Here is a 15,209-nt window from a genome sequence, read left to right on the forward strand (position 1 = left end):
ATTTTTTCATTTTTCGACTGTTCGATTTCAATTCGTCAAATTTTCAGTTCTTTCGGTGTCTGATTTTTCAATTTTTCGAGATTTTAAATTTTCGACTTCTCGATTTCTCGATTTTGCAGGTTAGTGAAAAATTTTATTTTTGAAAAAGTCGTCTAAAAAGTCGCAAAAAATTCAGTGTTATGGATCTTGACATGCTGATTCCAAAAATATAGCATCAAATTGTCAATTTCTCGAGTTTTTCATTTTTCAATTTTTCAATTTTCTCATGTCGCGTTGTTACAATTTTTTAATTTTTCAATTTCTCAGTTTTTCCATGTTTCAATTTTAGGAGTTTTCAATTCATCAATTTTCCGATCTTTCGATTTATCGATTTTTTCCTTTTTGGATTTCTCAATTTTCCGATGTTTCAGTTTTACTATTTTTCAATTTTTTTTTTCTTCAATTTTTGACGTTTCTAAATTTTCGATTTTTCAATTTCTTAATTTCTCGATTAATCCATTTTTTCGTTTTTCGACATTTCGATTTCAATTCTTCTCTTTTTCAATTTTTTGTTTCTGATTTTTCAGTTTTTTGAGATTTTAAATTTTCGACTTTTCGATTTCTCGATTTTTCAATTTCTCGATATTTCGGTTTTTGGATTTTTCAATTTTTCGATATTTCAGTTTTTTTATTTTTCAATTTTTCAATTTATGGGGTTTCCGAATTTTTGTATTAAGTAATTGATTTTTTGAGATTTGGAGATTTTAGTGTTTTAGGATTTGAGGATCTTGATGTTTTCAGGATTTGGGGATTTTGGTATTTTGAGGAGTTGAGGAGTTTGGTGTTTTAGGGGATTTGAGGGTTTTGATGTTATAAAGATTTGGGGATTTTCATGTTTTGAGAATTTGGGGATTTTGGTGTCGAGGATTTGAGGATTTTGGCGATTAGTGAAAAATTTTATTTTTGAAAAAGTCGTCTAAAAATTCTCAAAAAACTCAGTGTTATGGATCTTGACATGCTGATTACAAAAATATAGGGTCAAATTGTCAATTAATCGAGTTTTACATTTTTCAGTTTCTCAATTTTCTCATGTTGCGTTGTTACAATTTTTTAATTTTTCGATTTCTTAGTTTTTCCATATTTCAATTTTAGGATTTTTCGATTCATCAATTTTCCGATCTTTCGATTTATCGATTATTTACTTTTTCGATTTCTCAATTTTTTGATGTTTCAGTTTTACTATTTTTCATTTTTTTTTTCTTCAATTTTTGACGTTTCTAAATTTTCGATTTTTCAATTTCTTAATTTCTCGATTAATCCATTTTTTCGTTTTCCGACATTTCGATTTCAATTCTTCTCTTTTTTAATTTTTTATGTTTCTGATTTTTCAGTTTTTCGAGATTTTAAATTTTCGATTTTTCAATTTCTCGATATTTCTGTTTTTGAATTTTTCAGTCTTTTTATTTTTCAATTTTTCAATTTATGGGGTTTCCGAATTTTTGTATTAAGTAATTGATTTTTATTTGAGATTTGGAGATTTTAGTGTTTTAGGATTTGAGGATCTTGATGTTTTCAGGATTTGGGGATTTTGGTATTTTGAGGAGTTGAGGAGTTTGGTGTTTTAGGGGATTTGAGGGTTTTGATGTTATAAAGATTTGGGGATTTTCATGTTTTGAGAATTTGGGGATTTTGGTGTCGAGGATTTGAGGATTTTGGCGATTAGTGAAAAATTTTATTTTTGAAAAAGTCGTCTAAAAATTCTCAAAAAATTCAGTGTTATGGATCTTGACATGCTGATTACAAAAATATAGGGTCAAAATGTCAATTTATCGAGTTTTTCATTTTCCATTTTCTCCATTTTCTCGTGTTGCGTTGTTACAATTTTTTAATTTTTCGATTTCTCAGTTTTTCCATGTTTCAATTTTAGGATTTTGAATTTATCAATTTTCCGATCTTTCGATTTATCGATTATTTACTTTTTCGATTTCTCAATTTTCCGATGTTTCAGTTTTACTATTTTTCAATTTTTTTTTCTTCAATTTTTGACGATTCTAAATTTTCGATTTTTCAATTTCTTAATTTCTCGATTAATCCATTTTTTCGTTTTTCGACATTTCGATTTCAATTCTTCTCTTTTTCAATTTTTTGTTTCTGATTTTTCAGTTTTTTGAGATTTTAAATTTTCGACTTTTCGATTTCTCGATTTTTCAATTTCTCGATATTTCGATTTTTGGATTTTTCAATTTTTCGATATTTCAGTTTTTTTAATTTTCAATTTTTCAATTTATGGGGTTTCCGAATTTTTGTATTAAGTAATTGATTTTTTGAGATTTGGAATTTTGGTGTTTTAGGATTTGGGGATCTTGATGTTTTCAGGATTTGGGGATTTTGTTATTTTGAGGATTTGAAGATTTTAGTGTTTTAGGGGATGTGAGGGTTTTGGTGTTATGAGGATTTGGGGATTTTCATGTTTTGAGAATTTGGGGATTTTGGGGTTTCGAGGATTTGAGGATTTTGGCGATTAGTGAAAAATTTTATTTTTGAAAAAGTCGTCTAAAAATTCTCAAAAAATTCAGTGTTATGGATCTTGACATGCTGATTCCAAAAATGTTAAAAAATAGCTTTGATTGATATTTATTTTCTACAGCGTTTCACAATTTATCTGGGTATATGTAACAATTAATTTTATTCGGTCCTACTAGGGATTTATCCTTTTTCCTATTTTATCCACCATTTTCGACCCGTGTTCTTGGGCTGCATCGAATGTTTTTTCCGCGTTTTCTTTCATTGTATTTATTACTTTGTCCCCCATTTGTTTACCTCTTTTAGCCACTTTTTCCATTTCCCCTCTGGCAAACACCTGAAGCAAAAATGTACCTAAAGTCCAAAGGAAAATCTCAATTTTGGTACTTACGTCACCGATGAGAACCAATGCTATGGTTACTGTCAAAAGCACTGCAAGTTTCATTGTGATAAAATTTTCAACTGCTTTAGCTCTCTTCGCTCGGTTGTATTTATATCTGAATTTTGTATTAAAATGCAATTACGTAGTTCTTTGTTGTTCGTTGCATCGATTATTTTTTAATGGAAAATTAAGCGCTCTGCAATTGCATTTTGTATTTTTTGCATAGCGTCAATCAAAATGCACTTACAATAAAATTGTCGAACAGAATAATCAAAAAAGCAAAAATTGTTAGTGATTGTTTATAGCTTTCCTTTACTTCCTAAATTAATACCAAGCAAGAACATTTCTTTTATGTCGTTTATTAGCTTTTTAAGCTCTCCAGTGTGTTAGATTAATCGTACTAAAAAATAAAGCAAGGGTTAATAATATCAAAATGAAGTTGGTGTTTTTGACATTTTTTGGAAATTGATTCAGTTTTAAAATTTTCGTGAAATTTGTTGACTTCGTCGCAAAAAACTGTGTAAGCAATGTAACAAATAAAAAAACGAATAGCTTTCAGGTATTTTCGATTCACCAATTTTTCGGCATTTCACTTTTGAATTTTTTTAATTTTTCGATTTTCTTGACTTAGATTTCGATTTCTCGACATTTAGAGTTTTCGATTTCTCAATTTTTCGATTCTTGGATTTTTCTTCAATTTCTCAATTTTTGGATATTTTATTTATGCAATTTTTCGATTTTTAAATTTTTCGATATTTTAATTTTTCATTTTTTAAAATTTTGGATTTTTCGATTTTTCAATTCTTGGATTCATCGATTAAAAAACCCTAAAAAAAATTGGTTTTAAATTTTTCAATTGTTAACTTTTAGATTTTTCGATTTTGGTCAGTTTCGATTTCTCAATTTTTCGATTTTTCGGTCCCTCGACTAATATTTCTCGATCTTTTGATGTTTCGATTTCTCGGTGTTTCAGTTTTTGAATATTCCGATGATTCGACTTTTCGATTTTCTCATTTTTCGTCATTTCACTTTTGGAATTTTTCAATTTTTCGATTTTTTAAATTTTAGTTTTTTTCGACTTCGTTTTTCTGACTTTTATATTTTTCCTTTTTTCAATTTTTCAGAGTTTGGATTCTTCAATTTTTCATGTTTCCGTTTTGGAATTTTTCATCAATTCTTCAATTTTCTAATGTTTTCAAACTTTTGATTCTTAAATTTTCCATCGATTTTTCAATTTTTCGATATTACAATTTTGGGATTTTGCAATATTTCGATTTTCCGGTTTCTCGATTTTTTAATTTTTCGAATTTCTAATTTTTTGATGTTTCTAGTTGAATTTTCAGTCATTTCATTTGTGGAATTCTTTATTTTTTCGATTTTTCAAATTTGAATTTTTTCGACTTTTCTGTTTCTCGGTCTTTCAGAATATAGAATATTTTTAGAATATAGAATATTTTTATTGATGCTTGTAACATATAGTTTTTGCATAAGTCAGACTATGAACATGAACAGTTCTTTGGTGTTTTAGTTTTGGGATTTTTCAAATTTTGGATTCAACTATTTTTCTTCAATTTTTCGATGTTTCAGATTTGGGATTGTGCTATATTTCGATATTTTGAATTTTTGATTTCTCGATTTTTCAATCTTTCGGTGTTTCGCTTTATCAATTTTTCATCATTTCATTTTTGGAATTTTTCAATTTTTCGATTTTTTCGATTTCGATTTTTCGACCTTTCGAATTTCCAATTTATCGATGTTTCGATTTCAAAATTTTTCGTCTTTTTACTTTTATTTGGAAGTTTTCAGTTTTTCGATTTTTCAAATTTTTGTTTTTTCGAGTATTTTACATATTTCTCGATCTTTCAGTTCTTCGGTTTTTGGATTTTTGGATTCTTCAATTCTTAAATTTTTCAATTTTTTGATGTTTCATTTTTGGTAGTTTTGAAATTTTGCAATATTTCGATTTTTGACTTTTCGATTTCTCGACTTAGCGATTTTATGATTTTTCAATTTTTTGATTTTTCTATTTTCCTATTTTTCGATTTTTTCGACTACGCTGTTTTAGTTTTGGAATTTTTCAATTTTTGGATTTTTCAATTTTCCCTCATTTTTTTTATTTTTTAATGTATCAGTTTGGGATTTTTTATTTTTTCGATTCCTACATTTTTTTCGATATTTTAGTTTTTCAGTTTTTAAAACTTTGGATTTTTCGATTCTCGATTTTTTGATTTGTGAAATCTTCGATTTTTCAATTTTTCGAATGTTTGAATTTTAGATTTTTAAATTTTCTGATGTCTGAATTTTTCGATTTTTCATTAACTTTAGATTTTTCAATTTTGGCTTATTTCGATTTCTGTTTTTCGATTTTTTGATGTTTCGATTTCTGGATGTTTCAGTTTTTGAATATTTCGACGTTCTTTGATTTCCCGGTTTTTCGATTTTTCGACTTTTCGATTTTCTAATATCTCGTCATTTTATTTTTGGAATTTTTCAGTTTTTCGATTTTTCAAATTTTCGTTTTTTCGACATTTATATTTCGATATTTCTGTTTCTCGATTTTGCAATTTTTCGGTATTACAGTTTTGGAATTTTTCAATTTTTAGATTAGTCAATTTTTCAATTTTCCGATGTTTCAGTTTCGGAATTTTGCAAATTTTCGATTTTAAAATATTTCGTCTTTCAACTTTTATTTAGAATTTTTCAATTCTTGGATTTATCAATTCTCCCTCAATTTTTTAATTTTTCAATGTTTCAATTTCGGGATTTTTAAATTCTTCGATATTTTAATTTTTCAGTTTTTAAAATGTTGGATTTTTGGATTTCTCAATTTTTCGATTTTTCAGTTTTTCGATTTTTTAATTTTTAAATTTTTGGATTTTTCTATTTACCAATTTTTCGATTTTTGCAACTTCGATTTTTCCATTTCTCGATTTTTCAGATTTTCGATTTCTCAATTTTTCGATGTTTTAGTTTTAGAATTCTTCTATTTTTGGATTTTTCAATGATTCTTCAATTTTTTCATTTTTCGATGTTTCAGTTTTGGAATTTTTCATTTTTTCGATTCTTTGACTTTTTCTATTTTTCCGTTTTTTTGAAATTTTAATTTTTCAGTTTTTAAAATTTTGGATTTTTCGATTTTTATCAATTTTCCGAATGTTTAAATTTTAGATTCGATTTTTCGATTTTGGCCTATTTGGATTTCTCAGTTTTTTGATTTTTTGATTTCTCGACTTTTTAATTTCTCGATCTTTTGATGATTCGATGTCTCAATGTTTCAGTTTTTGAATATTTTGATATTTCGATTTCTCGGTTTTTCGATTTTTCGATTTTCTAATTTTTACTCATTTCTTTTTTGGAATTTTTGGATTTTTCGGTATCACAGTTTCGGAATTTTGCAATTTTTCGATTTTAAAATATTTCGTCTTTCAATTTTTATTTGGAATTTTTCAATTTTTGGATTTTTTGATTTCTCGATTTTTCGACTTTTCAGTTTTTCGATTTTTTAATTTTTCAATTTTTCGATGTTTCTATTTACCAATTTTTCGATTTTTGCATTTTCGATTTTTCCATTTCTCGATTTTTCAGATTTCCGATTTCTCAATTTTTCGATGTTTTAATTTTGGAATTCTTCAATTTTTGGATTTTTCAATGATTCCTCAATTTTTTCATTTTTCGATGTTTCAGTTTTTGGACTTTTCGATTTTTCGGGTTTTTGATTTTTGTCAATTTTTCGAATGTTTAAATTTTAGACTTTTAAAGTTTCTGATGTTTCGATTTTTCGATTTTTTTTAACTTTTCGATTTTTCGATTTTGGCCTATTTGGATTTCTCAGTTTTTTGATTTTTTGACATCTCCACTTTTTAATTTCTTGATCTTTTGATGATTCGATGTCTCAATGTTTCAGTTTTTGAATATTTTGATTCGATTTCTCGGTTTTTCGATTTTTCGATTTTCTAATTTTTACACATTTCTCTTTTGGAATTTTTCAAATTTTCGCTTTTGCAACTTTGATTTTTCGACCTTTCTATCGCTCGATTTTTCAATTTTTCGGTGTTACAGTTTTGGAAATTTTGAATTTTTGGATTCTTCAATCTTTCAATTATTCAATATTTCGATTTTTAGAATTTTTGATTTATCGATTTTTCGATTTTGAAATTTTTCGGTTTTTCGGCTTTTCCATTTCTCGACCTTTTGAATGTGTCAATTTCCCACATGTTTCAGTTTTTGGATTCTTCAATTTTTCAGTTTTTCGAATTTTCCAGTTTTTGATGCTGTCTCGATTCTAGATTTTTCAGTTTTCCAATTTTCCGATTCTTAAAATTTTTGATTTTTGGATGTTTCAATTATTTCAGTTTTGGAATTTTGCACTTTTAATTTCTTTTTTTTTATAATTTGGAGTTCTCGATTTATCGGTTTTTTGACGTTTCAATTTTCCAGTTTTTCGATTTTAAAAATTATTTTTTTTTTATTTTTCGATTCTTTTGTTTCGATTTCTCAATTTTTTAATATTTCAGTTTTGGAAGTTTTCAATCTCTGACTTTGTTTTAAAATGTAAGGTTATGTTTCTGCCAAAAGGCTGTCATAAAAGTAGACACGCGGCTTGTGTCAACTGAAATTCCAACGCCAACTCCGAGTGATTTTTCAATTAAACACCCGTCATTTATATGCAAATTTTCTATTAAAATTCAATTAAAATGACGCAAAACTGCAGTGCTTTTTGTTGTTTACTGCATTCATTATCATTTTTTAATGGACGTTTTTAGCTCAGCGTCAATCAAAATCCACGTACAACCAACAAAACACAAATTTAACTTCCTGTAGCATTAATTGCTAAATTAACTTCAAGCATAAACATCTTTTCATGTCGTTTATTGGAGAACCTCTCCAGAAACTCTCAATTAACTCCTCCAAAGATTAGCAATCACGAGGGAAATTTAGAGCATCTCAATTTAATTTATCGCTCAATTAAGGGCACAAAGGATTATTGTAACATACACCTAAAGCTCGCTCTCGCTCCATTTGCAATATCACAAATTGATATTAATTTAATGAAATGAGCAACTCAAGGGAGCTATGCAAGGATCGATATGGAGCTTAAGAAAACAGGATAAAAAGCAGGATAACAAAAGTGGCGCAGTTTTTATTTTTTTAGTTCGTTGTCTCTGATTCCTTTAATTTTACGTCTCTGTGTCTGGTGATGTGACCACGATGGGTGTGCTGGTGGTGGAAGTCAGCGAAAACCCCTAACCCTAAGGACGAATCATCCTTTCTGTAGGTGGTGTTTTTTACCACCACCACTTTCAGTGCTTGGACTCCAGGTTTCTAATAAATCGTATGTGTTAGTTTAATTTTTCAGGCAAAACTTACCCTTTTCGTACTGAAAATAAAGCAAGAGTTAATAGTATCAAAATGAAGTTCATGATTTTGACGCTTTATTGATATTTTTGACAACGTATTATCAAAATGACAGTTATTTTCACTCAAAAAGTTTTATTTCCATTGAGATAATCCTCTAGGAACATAGAATCATCAAAAGTCTCATTATCAGGAAATGGCATCGGTGGCATTGGAGAATAAAACATCTCGGGTGGCAGAAGACTTGCCAGCATTGGCGCAGGCATTGTTTGATAGGTTTTTTTCTTAGGTTTTGCTTTCTTACTCTTCGATTTTGCCTTTGGTTTCGGTTTGGCTTTGGCTTTCGCTTTGGCCGGCTTCTTCGCTTTTGTTTTCTTGCTCTTCTTCACTTTCTTTGCAGACTTTTTCGCCTTCTTCTTTTTTTTGACGGCGTCGCACTCGAAGATCTACAAAGGAAACTTACGCCTGGATTTTGTAGATTTTTTGTCACTTACAAAGTCGAGGATGATGAGGAAGAGGAAAAAGTAAATCAGTTTTATTTTCATGGTGTTGGGACCAAGAATGGACGTGGTGGTAATTTGTTGGTTCGGGAGTTGATGGGGTTTTAAGTGGGTCATTATTTATGCATCACCCAGAGGTTTTAGATGGTTTAGATTCTATATTTTTTTCCAAATCTAGATTTTATTATCACCTTTTAAACTACTCGTAGTATAAGCGGATGTCCAAATGTTACGAAAACACACTTGTTTATATTTTGTCTGGAGTGACCATTAGAGGAAACGGATTGCTCCAAAAATATATATATATACTAGTAGAAACAGGTTGCTGTAAAATTTCGATTTTTTTTGTGGAAATTTGGATGTTTGGGGGAAAATCTAAAGGCGATTTCATAAACAACAAGTACAGGAGTATGTTATTTAATAAAATTTAAATTCTACTTGCTATGAAAAATTTTGAGGGGTTGTCATTACATTGGTGGTAGGAAATATCTACTTGATATTTCTAACATACATACAAAATTTGATAACGATCGGTCTAGTAGTTTCTAAAAAAAATTGGGACAGACGGCAGACAAACAGACAAACAAAAACGGCGAAATAAAGGGCAAGAAGAAAAACAAAAAAAGTGATAAAAGAAGCGACGAGTGTCAAAAAGGGTGGAGAAAAAAAGCAACAAAAAAAGGCGACAAAAATAACGGGGAAAAAAAGGTGTCAAAAAAATGATTAAAAAAAAATCGAAACAAATGGCAATGAAAAAGGAGCGAAAAAAGAACGAGAAAAAACCGAGGAAAAAAAAGGTGGAATAAACGGTGTCACAAACAAGTGATTCAAAAAAGGAAACCGAAGAAAAGTAAAGAAAAGCAACAAAAAAAGCGAAAAACTTTGCAAAAAAGACGATTAAATGAAGTGAGTCAAAACGGTAGAAAAAAATCGAGAAAAAATCGACTAAATGGGAGGACAATGGGTACAAAAAAGGCGATTCAAGAACAGGAAGATGAGAAAAACGCCTTCTTCCAAACAGTTTTTCAGTGATGAAATTCTTAAAAAAAGCCTCTAGAACGTCGGAAATTCTTTACCATTCTTGAACGAAAAGACCAAAAGCCCCCGAGAATCTTTGAAATTACCCTTATGCAACTCAATAAAAGACACTCAGGGTTCCCTAGATTCTTGTGCAACTAAGCAAAATACACTCAGGGCTCCCAAGATTCTTATGCAACTAAGTGAAAGACACTCAGGGTTTCGGAGATTCGTAAGCAACTAAGCAAAAGACGCTCAGGACTCTCGAGAATCTTATGCAACTAAGCCAAAAACACTCATGGCTCTCGAGATTCTTGTGCAACTAAACAAAAGACGCTCAGGTCTCCTGAGATTCTTCTGCAACTAAGCAAAAAATATTCAAAGCTCACGAGATTCTTATGCAAATAAATAAAAGACACTCAGGGCTTCCGAGATTCTCAAGCAACTAAGCAAAAAACACACAGGACTCCTGAGAATCCTATGCAACTAAGCAAAGAACACTCAGGATTCTAGAGAATCTTATCCAACTAACCAAAAGACACTCAAGGCTCCGGAGATTCTAATGCGACTAAGCAAAAGACAGTCAGGGTTCGAGAGATTCTAATGCAACTAAGCAAAAGACAATCAGGACTTCCGAGAATCTTTTGAAACTAAGCAAAAAACACTCAGGGCTTCCAAGATTCTTATGCAACTAAGCCAAAGACACACAGGGCTCCCGAGATTCTTGTGCAACTAAACAAAAGACGCTCAGGGCTACTGAGATTCTTGTGCAACTAAGCAAAAAATACGCAAGACTCACGAGATTCGTAAGCAACTAAGCAAAAGACGCTCATGACTCTCGAGAATTTTATGCAACTAAGCCAAAAACACTCAGGGCTATCGAGATTCTTGTGCAACTAAACAAAGACGCTCAGGGCTCCTGAGATTCTTGTGCAACTAAGCAAAAAATATTCAGAGCTCACGAGATTCTTATGCAAATAAGTAAAAGACACTCAGGGCTTCCGAGATTCTTATGCAACTAAGCAAAAGACACTCAAAACTCCGGAGATTCTAATGGAACTAACCAAAGGACAATTAGGACTCCCGAGAATCCTATGCAACTAAGCAAAAAACACTCAGGATTCTAGAGATTCTTATCCAACTAAGCAAAAGACATTCAAAGTTCCCGAGATTCTTGTGCATCTAAGCAAAAGACATTCATGGTTCAGGACAGTCTTGTGCAAACTAAGCAAAATACACTCAGGGTCTCGAGATTCTTATGCAACTAAGGAAAAAACACTCAGCAAACGACACTCAGGACTCCCGAGAATCTTATGCAACTAAGCAAAGGACACTCAGGATTCCCGGGAATCTTATACAACTAATCAAAAGACACTCAGGGCTCCCGAGAATCTTATGCAACTAAGCAAAAGACACTCAAGGCTCCGGAGATTCCAATGCAACTAAGCAAAAGACAGTCAGAGCTCCCGAAATTCTTAAACAACAAAGCAAAAGACGCTCAGGGCTCTCGAGATTCTTATGCAACTATGCAAAAGACATTCAGGGCTCCCTAGATTCTTATGCAACTAAGCAAAAAACACTCATGGCTCCAGAGATTCTTCTGCAACTAAGCAACAAACACTCAGGACTTCCGAGAATCTTTTGCAACTAAGCAAAAAACACTCTGGGCTCCCAAGATTCTTATGCAACTAAACCAAAAACACACAGGGCTCCCGAGATTCTTGTGCAGCTAAACAAAAGACGCTCAGGGCTACTGAGATTCTTGTGCAACTAAGCAAAAAATACGCAGGACTCACGAGATTCGTAAGCAACTAAGCAAAAGACGCTCATGACTCTCGAGAATCTTATGCAACTAAGCCAAAAACACTCAGGGCTATCGAGATTCTTGTGCAATTAAACAAAAGACGCTCAGGGCTCCTGAGATTCTTGTGCAACTAAGCAAAAAATATTCAGAGCTCACGAGATTCTTATGCAAATAAGTAAAAGACACTTAGGACTTCCGAGATTCTTAAGCAACTAAGCAAAAAACATTAAGGACTCCTGAGAATCTTATGCAACTAAACAAAAGACACTCAAAACTCCGGAGATTCTAATGGAACTAACCAAAAGACAATTAGGACTCCCGAGAATCCTATGCAACTAAGCAAAGAACACTCAGGATTCTAGAGAATCTTATCCAACTAAGCAAAAGACATTCAAAGTTCCCGAAATTCTTGTGCATCTAAGCAAAAGACACTCATGGTTCAGGATAGTCTTGTGCAGCTAAGCAAAATACACTCAGGGTTCCCGAGATTGTTATGCAACTAAGGAAAAAACACTCAGCAAACGACATTCAGGACTCCCGAGAATCTTATGCAACAAAGCAAAGGACACTCAGGATTTTCGGGAATCTTATGCAACTGAGCAAAAGACACTCGGGGCTTCCGAGAATCTTATGCAACTAAGCAAAAGACACTCAAGGCTCCGGAGATTCCAATGCAACTAAGCAAAAGACAGTCAGAGCTCCCGAAATTCTTAAACAACTAAGCAAAAGACGCTCAGGGCTCTCGAGATTCTTATGCAACTATGCAAAAGACATTCAGGGCTCCCTAGAATCTTATGCAACTAAGCAAAAAACACTCAGGGCTCCAGAGATTCTTCTGCAACTAAGCAACAAACACTCAGGACTTCCGAGAATCTTTTGCAACTAAGCAAAAAACACTCAGGGCTCCCAAGATTCTTATGCAACTAAGGCAAAGACACACAGGGCTCCCGAGATTCTTGTGCAACTAAACAAAAGACGCTCAGGGCTACTGAGATTCTTGTGCAACTAAGCAAAAAATATGCAGGACTCAGGAGATTCGTAAGCAACTAAGCAAAAGACGCTCAGGACTCTCGAGAATCTTATGCAACTAAGCCAAAAACACTCTGGGCTCTCGAGATTCTTGTGTAACTAAACAAAAGACGCTCAGGGCTCCTGAGATTCTTCTGCAACTAAGCAAAAAATATTCAGAGCTCACGAGATTCTTATGCAAATAAGCAAAAAACACTCAGGACTCCTGAGAATCGTATGCAACTAAGCAAAAGACACTCAAAACTCCGGAGATTCTAATGGAACTAACCAAAGGACAATTAGGACTCCCGAGAATCCTATGCAACTAAGCAAAGAACACTCAGGATTCTAGAGATTCTTATCCAACTAAGCAAAAGACATTCAGAGTTCCCGAGATTCTTGTGCATCTAAGCAAAAGACACTCATGGTTCAGGACAGTCTTGTGCAAACTAAGCAAAATACAGTCAGGGCTCCCGAGATTCTTATGCAACTAAGGAAAAAACACTCAGCAAACGACACTCAGGACTCCCGAGAATCTTATACAACTAATCAAAAAATACTCAGGGCTCCCAAGAATCTTATGCAACTAAGCAAAAACACTCAAGGCTCCGGAGATTCTAATGCAACTAAGCAAAAGACAGTCAGGGCTCGGAGATTCTTATGCAACTAAGCAAAAGACACTCAGGATTCCCGAGAATCTTATGCCACTAAGCAAAAGACACTCAGGGCTCGGGAGATTCTTATGCAACTAAGCAAAAACAGTCAAGGCTTCGGACATTCTAATGCAAGAGAGGAAAAGACAGTCAGTGCTCCCGAGATTCTTTAACAACTAAGCAAAAGACGCTCAGGCTCTCGAGATTCTTATGCAACTATACAAAAGACATTCAGGGCTCCAGAGATTCTTTTGCAACTAAGCAACAAACACTCAGGACTTCCGAGAATCTTTTGCAACTAAGCAAAAAACTTTCAGGGCTCCCAAGATTCTTATGCAATTAAGCCAAAGACACAAAGGGCTCCCGAGATTCTTGTGCAACTAAACAAAAGACGCTCAGGGCTACTGAGATTCTTGTGCAACTAAGCAAAAAATACACAGGACTCACGAGATTCGTAAGCAACTAAGCTAAAGACGCTCATGACTCTAGAGAATCTTATGCAACTAAGCCAAAAACACTCAGGGCTATCGAGATTCTTGTGCAACTAAACAAAAGACGCTCAGGGCTCCTGAGATTCTTCTGCAACTAAGCAAAAAATATTCAGAGCTCACGAGATTCTTATGCAAATAAGTAAAAGACACTTAGGGCTTCCGAGATTCTTAAGCAACTAAGCAAAAAACATTAAGGACTCCTGAGAATCTTATGCAACTAAGCAAAAGACACTTAAAACTCCGGAGATTCTAATGGAACTAACCAAAGGACAATTAGGACTCCCGAGAATCCTATGCAACTAAGCAAAGAACACTCAGGATTTTAGAGATTCTTATCCAACTAAGCAAAAGACATTCAAAGTTCCCGAAATTCTTGTGCATCTAAGCAAAAGACACTCATGGTTCAGGACAGTCTTGTGCAAACTAAGCAAAATACACTCAGGGCTCCCGAGATTCTTATGCAACTAAGGAAAAAACACTCAGCAAACGACACTCAGGACTCCCGAGAATCTTATGCAACTAAGCAAAGGACACTCAGGATTCCCGGGTACCTTATACAACTAATCAAAAGATACTCAGGGCTCCCGAGATTCTTGTTCAACTAAACAAAAAACGCTCAGGGCTCCTGAGATTCTTCTGCAACTAAGCAAAAAATATTCAGAACTCACGAGATTCTTATGCAAATAAGTAAAAGACACTCAGGGCTTCCGAGATTCTTAAGCAACTAAACAAAAAACATTCAGGACTCCTGAGAATCTTATGCAACTAAACAAAAGACACTCAAAACTCCGGAGATTCTAATGGAACTAACCAAGAGACAATTAGGACTCTCGAGAATCCTATGCAACTAAGCAAAACACACTCAGGGCTCGGGAGATTCTTAAACAACTAAGCAAAAGACAGTCAGGACTCCCATAAAATTTTAGGCAACTAAGCAAAATACACTCAGGGCTCCAAGGATTCTTATGCAACTAAGCCAAAGACACACAGAGCTCCCGAGATTCTTGTGCAACTAAACAGAAGACGCTCAGGGCTTCTGAGATTCTTGTGCAACTAAGCAAAAAACACCTAGGACTACCGAGATTCTTATGCAAATAAGTGAAAGACACTCAGGGCTCCCGAGATTCTTAAGCAACTAAGCAAAAGACACTCAGCGTTCCCGAGAATCTTATGCAGCTAAGCAAAAGATACTCAGGACTCCTGAGATTCTTGTGCAACTAAGCAAAAGACACTCAGGACTCCCAAGGTAGAGAAGGAGAGCGACTAAGAGGTGGAAAAAGGATGATTAAAAAAAAGAAAAATGAGTAAATAAGGCGAGAAAAAAATGGACAAAAAACCTACGAAAAAAAAGAGCGGCAAAAAATAGGTGGAATAACAGTTGTCAAAAAAGGAAGCAAAAAAAGGCCAAGAAGAAATAGTTGCCAAAAAGTGACGTTTAAAAAAGTGTGTAAAAAAATGGCGAGGAAAAATTGAGAAAAAACGATAAAAACCGGACAG

The 15,209-nt window shown here is 33.0% G+C and overlaps 1 protein-coding gene and 1 long non-coding RNA gene across 5 annotated transcripts in view; one reads left to right on the forward strand and one right to left on the reverse strand.

The window, feature by feature from the left end:
• The window catches only part of LOC135140472 (synaptotagmin-7), a 905,289-nt gene that overhangs the window by 415,820 nt on the left and 474,260 nt on the right, over nt 1–15,209 (forward strand). The gene's annotated exons all lie outside the window — the stretch shown is intronic.
• LOC135140481 (uncharacterized) lies at nt 8,005–8,329 on the reverse strand. The gene is made up of 2 exons (XR_010282256.1): nt 8,263–8,329; nt 8,005–8,206 (listed from the first exon to the last, which is right to left on the reverse strand). It is a non-coding gene; the product is annotated as an uncharacterized LOC135140481 (long non-coding RNA).

The sequence above is a fragment of the Zophobas morio genome, unplaced genomic scaffold (genome assembly GCF_036711695.1).
Source record: "Zophobas morio isolate AGI-343-1 ecotype UQ-CSIRO unplaced genomic scaffold, CSIRO_AGI_Zmor_V1 ptg000040l, whole genome shotgun sequence".
NCBI lineage: Eukaryota > Metazoa > Arthropoda > Insecta > Coleoptera > Tenebrionidae > Zophobas > Zophobas morio.